Consider the following 5947-nt stretch of genomic DNA (forward strand, 5'->3'; position numbering starts at 1 on the left):
GCAAGCCTCGAGTCCCATCACCATGTCGCACACCTGCAACCAACAGAGAGATAGAGACAAAGAGAGAAAGATCGGACAAGAGAGTGTCTCAGAGAGAGAAAGGGAGAATCAGATAGAGACAGTGTGTGTCTGTTACCGTCAAAGCCCGTTGCCTAGAGAAGCCCCTGTACCATTCCATTCATTCGTCGCCCATGTGAGAACGAGAGAGAGAGAGATCTCGAGAGAGACACTGAGTGTAGGAGAGATCAGAGAGAGAGAGAGGATGGTCGGAGAAAGGAGAAAGTTGTTGGATAGGAGAGATCGAGGAGAAAGAATGGATGGAATTGGAGAGGTCTATGAGAGAGATCGAGAGAGGATAGGTTTTTTTTTTGCAGAAAATAAAATGAAGGAGAAGAAGCCGAAGGGCTGTGTTATCAGGGTCACTATTGTTGGGGGAGAGTGAGATAACACCACAAAAATTAGAATTTACACAAAATTTGGATTGACAAAGACTTAAAAAAGATTAAGAAAGAACATGTAAACTCAAGTAGAACGATTGTGTTCTTCAAGTTTTGATGAAGCTTCAAACCCTTGGAAAATTCACCACTTTGAAGAATCCTTTGAGCAAACCCTTGAGCAAACCAAAACACAAATCAAGGCTTATACATGTTGTAGAATGCTGTCCTAATACTCTATTTCCCAGCCACCATTGATGCTTGAGGCCTTCTCTTGAGGAAATGAGGATTGAGATTGAACAAGCCTTCAACTCTCTAATTCAAGCACTTTCTTGGAGAGTTCTTGGAGAAAACTAGAGATTATTGGAGCTAGAGAGAGGGAGAGAGTGTAATGCCCCAAAATCCCTAATGTGGTTTAATGGTTGGATAAGTAGGCGGGGAGCGCAGTAATTGATTTATTATGCCATTAAATAATTATGTGCATGTTTATGTGAATTATTTTATTATATGATGTTAAATGCATGCATGTGGGTCCACATTTCATTATAGGGGCATATTGGTAATTTGGCCCGTTGAGGGTGTAATTGTGTATTTTCATGCATGTTGGTGAATCATTGTTGAGGCCACATAATAATGTGGATTTGTTTGAGCCATTCGACATGAGACAATCTTTGAGTGCAAGTTAGCAGTTTGGTCATAACAGGTTTAAGTTCGGGGCTCGGGGTGAGTCTTTGGATAATTTGGTGATTAGAGTGTTGCCGTGAATTAAAGGGTAACAGGATATGTTTTATTGGTATTTGAGCATAATGGGAATTGGAGAGTGTTAATTATAATTAACGAGAAAGGCGGGAAAGGACAGATTTGCCCTTGGGAGCTGTTAAGAGATGAATTAAGCATGGGGGTATTTTTGTCATTTGACCTAGGTTATATATAAGTTGAAGGCTGTAGAACCTGTAAAACAGAGCCTTGTCTTTCCTCCCTCACGATCATCATTTCCCTTCTCTTTTCCTTTGAATCTTGAAGCAAGTTTGGGGATTCAAACTTGGAGATTGAAGCTTGAGGTCTTAGGCTAGTGTTCATCCATTGAAGAGGTTTCAATTCATGCTTAAGGTAAGATTTTAGTTCAAGTTTATGGTTCCTTGCTCTGTTTTTATGTTAGTTTTGAGATTGGAGTTTTGATCATTGAAATGGGAATTTGATGAAGTTTTGAATGGTTTAAGGCATAGGTTTTGTTGGTTATATGGTGAATAAGTTGTGGTAATAGTTGGTGGCTTTGCTTTGTGATATTGGGAGTGTTTTAATGGGTTCTTAAAATGAGTTCGAAGGGGAAAAATAGGGGTTTTTGGCTGAGTTTCAAGTGGGGTCGCGGCTCTGTTCTAGAACGCCGCATCCCAAGCTCATTGAAGATGAAGGGTGCCTCAGATGGGCCGTTGGGCCGCGACATGGAGAAGGAGGGTCGCGGCGCATGTTGGGGGTTAGAGTTTGGGCACGTCTGGTTGAGGAGGTGGGCCGCGACATAGCAGTGTAGCGCTGTGGCCGTTAGTGGCATTTTGGCTAGAATGATGTTTTTGGTTTGGGGATTCAAACCTTAGGCCTTGGGAATGTTCCTACTACCCGGTTTAGTAGGATTCGATGTCCCGGAGGATAGGTTTTGGTCTGGGAACCTTTTGTGATTCATTTTATATTGATGGAATCCCATAATTGGTTATGACCAGGTGACCGTTAAGGAACTAAAGGGTTGATCGTTCTCAAGGATCGTTCTTTTACTATTTCTCACTCGAACCAGAGGTATGAAAACTGCACCCCATATGTGACATGCATGGTTATTCATGAGGCATGTTGAGTGTTTAAATGTGGACTTTGATTGCATATCAAATGCTTAGAAAATCTTGCTCATTTGTGCACGGCACTGACTAATTAGTTAGAATTGGCAATGGTGACAATATTAACTATGAAGCTATGACTCACTAGTCAAGTTTGGTAGTAGTACTTAGCAGTGGTCATATGGTATTGACTAATAAGTCAAGAACGGTCTTAGCGTGTTTAATGCAAGCCAACAAAGATTAGATCTAATCGACATATGCATTGACTGACTCATCATGAGAATTAATGTCGGACCGACCTCAAGTTCGATGAAAACTAAAAGCGCTTGTCTAGCCTATGTCTAGTCACTTAGAGCCAGGGCCAGAAGGTCCAGGTGAATGCATTGTCACATGGCTATGGGTGCTGAGCCCACGTAGTGACTTACTCATCAGTCACTCATCTGGTTTACGTAGTGACTTACTCATCAGTCACTCATCTGGTTTACGTTAGTGACTTGCTCATCAGTCACTCATATGATTAGGGCTATAAGCCCCATCATGGTTAACCGAACCTCAAGTGTTAAATCACTCATCTAATTAGGGCTATAAGCCCCATCATGGTTAAACAGAACCTTAAAGTGCTATTCGCTCATCTGTTAAGGGCGATAAGTTCTATATGATTATCATGATCATCATTTGATATTATTTACATGCAGTAATGAGTTTTCTTGTTGGGCTTTGGCTCATGGGTGCTATGTGGTGCAGGTAAAGGAAAAGAAAAGCTCACCCAGCCTTGATAACACCTAGATGCACGTTTATAACTGTTGACGGTAAGAACTCGTCAACGATTGATGGTTAGAAAACTTCAATCTCTATACTATAGAAAGCTTTGAATTAGATAGAAGGAACTCTAATCAGCAGAAGAAAACTCAGGCAACAATGAAAACCAGAAACATATATTTCTTAAGTCTCTTTCATACACTCAGTTTTTCCAACCCCTTAGCCTGAGGGGTTGGGGCCTATTTATAGGGGGGCTCTATTGGCCCTAGATACAAATAAGTCCCAAACGACAGGGACGTACATAGGTACTCTGATAGTGTAGTGGCTCAGGGCGTAGTGGTGTCTACCCTGATGGTGTCAGAGTTGTGGCCTAGGACATAGTACTGTCGGTTCTGGCGTATGGTCGGGGGTGTCCAAGTGGTACCACTACTCTTCGTATAGGTCCGTACCGCCACTACTCCTCAGATGCAGATCACAGGGTCGTGCCTCTGTTCTTCACAACCGTACGCCCCGTGTCAGCGCACGTGTTCCATACTCGGTCGTCCTCATCAATCCCCATTCAATGCCCCATGTTCATTTTTCATATCAATAAGGTTCCTCCAAGTGGTCCCCATGCCTATGTCAAGGAGGCTTCAACCTATGCGTGTCCTGAGAAGCCAAGGCGCCAGGGGTCAGGGCCGGCTTATGCAGGTCACATGGACACGAGGCTCACAGCATGGGGACCGTAGCAAGGCCACACCCTCGCATAGCGAGGGTACCTCGCGTAGCGAGGCTGGTCCTTTTCCCTCGGGTGTAGGCATGGCTCGGGGTACGGGCCCCGCAACAAGGCAGCACCCTCGCATAGCGAGGCTGCCTCTCCTCTCCCCGGGTGTAGGCGTTGCGAGGCTAGGGGCACGGACGCCAAACCAAAGCCTCACCCTCACATAGCGAGGGTGCCTCGCGTAGCGAGGCTGACCTTCTTCTCTCGATTGCAGGCGAGGCTTGATGCCTGATGGAACAGGGCGCACGCGGACAACCAGCTGGGGACCCTCGCATAGCGAGGGTGACATTTGGAGTGGCAAGCGGCCGAAGGCCCTCGCCTAGTGAGGCTGACTCTCTTATCACCATCATGTGACGCCCTTTTAGGATGTCTCGTAGTATAGAGCTTCACTCGTGAATAGAATTCACAAGGAAAAATTTCCACATTTACACTTCCCCCCGAGTCTATAAGTACACTTTCAAGTGTGTTTGTAGACTTTCTCCATTTCTCTTGCTTGACATGCACGGCCAACCTTGGGGGGGCTTAACCTTTGAAATTGTCCAACGTCGCTCGAAGAAGCACGAGGTGAGGCTTGGAGTTGTGTTTCTTTTTAGTGTTCAAAGAAACACAATAGCCACCTAACACTTGGGGGATCCATGAAGGTTCCTAAGATTGCATAAGGACCAATCATCCTCCATCGCGGATCCCAAGGTTACCCATACTCTTGATCTCCACCATTCATAGGGAAATAGATCCAATGGCTAGGGAGCATTAACTTTCCCTATAAATACCCCAAGGCTTGAAACAACTTCTCTACACCAAGACTTGCCTAGCCTAGTGGCATGCTCTCCAACTTATTTTCAAGAGTTCAAGGGTTCTATCCTCCTCCAAAGCATTCTTGAGGTACCCTTTCCTTTTTTTTCGTTATTCATTTTCTTTTTCTCCTTTTTCTTTTATAAATTTTTTTTTTGTTTCCTTTTCTTCTCTAGCTTCGCGGTGACGCTGGGCATTCCCTTGCTCCAACGGTCTTGCTCCTGCTCCTTCGCAAGTCTACCCTTGCGCCCCCTCAGCTCCGTATTCCCACAGGTATGTCCCCTTCATCTCTTCTCCTTTTTGTTTTGCAATGATTACACGAGGGTAGAATTGATGGTTGCACGACACTCATTCTTCAGGGTTTAACATTTTCCTCGCATAACCTTTCCAGTACCCATACACAGGCCCTTTTCTTATACCCTCACACTCGTGTTGTAGATATAGAGTCGCCCTTATGCGTACACGCCCTCGAGTCTTAGCTTGTCCATGGCGTCTAGGCGATGTCCCGAAGGTCTGTCTAATGTTGAATTTATTGAGTTGTCCTCCTCTGACTCGGGGGTCGACACACGTAAACCCTCTAACCGCGGGGGTGTGCGGGCGCTCTACCTCAGGAGACTATCTTACCTCAGACGTAAGGCATACTATCTGGAGAGGGAGCTAGAATCCCATCCCGGGGACGCGGGTTCTGATCTCTCCCCTCGGCAAGCGACATACATTGCCCAACTACAATCAATCTTCGAGGATTGCCTTTTCGAAATTGCTTGCCTAGAAGAAAACTTGCCCCCTGAGCCTTTTTCCTTTTGTCATGACGAGTCTCCCAATTATGGGGATTCTTCTTTTGAAGGCGGTAGTCGTGAATTGGTTGAACCAGAGTTCCTTTCCATGGTGCCGCCCGCGCTCCCTCTCCTATCCCATGTCTTGCGCCCTAGGGTCAAGCAAAGAGCTGGTAGACATAGGACATGTGGGGGATCTTCTAAGACCCTAAGAAAGTTTGTTGCTCATAAACTGCCTATTTTTGTCCAGGTACCCGAGATGTCGAAGAGAGCCTTGGACACTTCTGATGAAACCGGCAGGTCTACCGTTACCCTGAAGAAACTGGGCAACATGCTGAAAGCCCATAAGTTACCCTTGAACCTCAAGTTCGTTATACCAGAGCGCAAGGAACGCGCATCCGCACCGCCAAAGGGGTTCGTAGCATTCAGCGATTCCATAATCCGATCTGGTGGAGCTCTGCCACTCCACTCTTTCTTCATCAAAGTGCTGGACTACTTTGAATTGGCGCCACTACAATTGTCCCCCAACTCCTGGGTGATGCTCAGCTGTCTATATGTGTTATACCATCAGGTGTACTCTAGGGGGCCTTCGACAAGCGAGGTTCA

The sequence above is a fragment of the Humulus lupulus genome, chromosome 7, assembly GCF_963169125.1.
Source record: "Humulus lupulus chromosome 7, drHumLupu1.1, whole genome shotgun sequence".
NCBI classification, from domain to species: domain Eukaryota; kingdom Viridiplantae; phylum Streptophyta; class Magnoliopsida; order Rosales; family Cannabaceae; genus Humulus; species Humulus lupulus.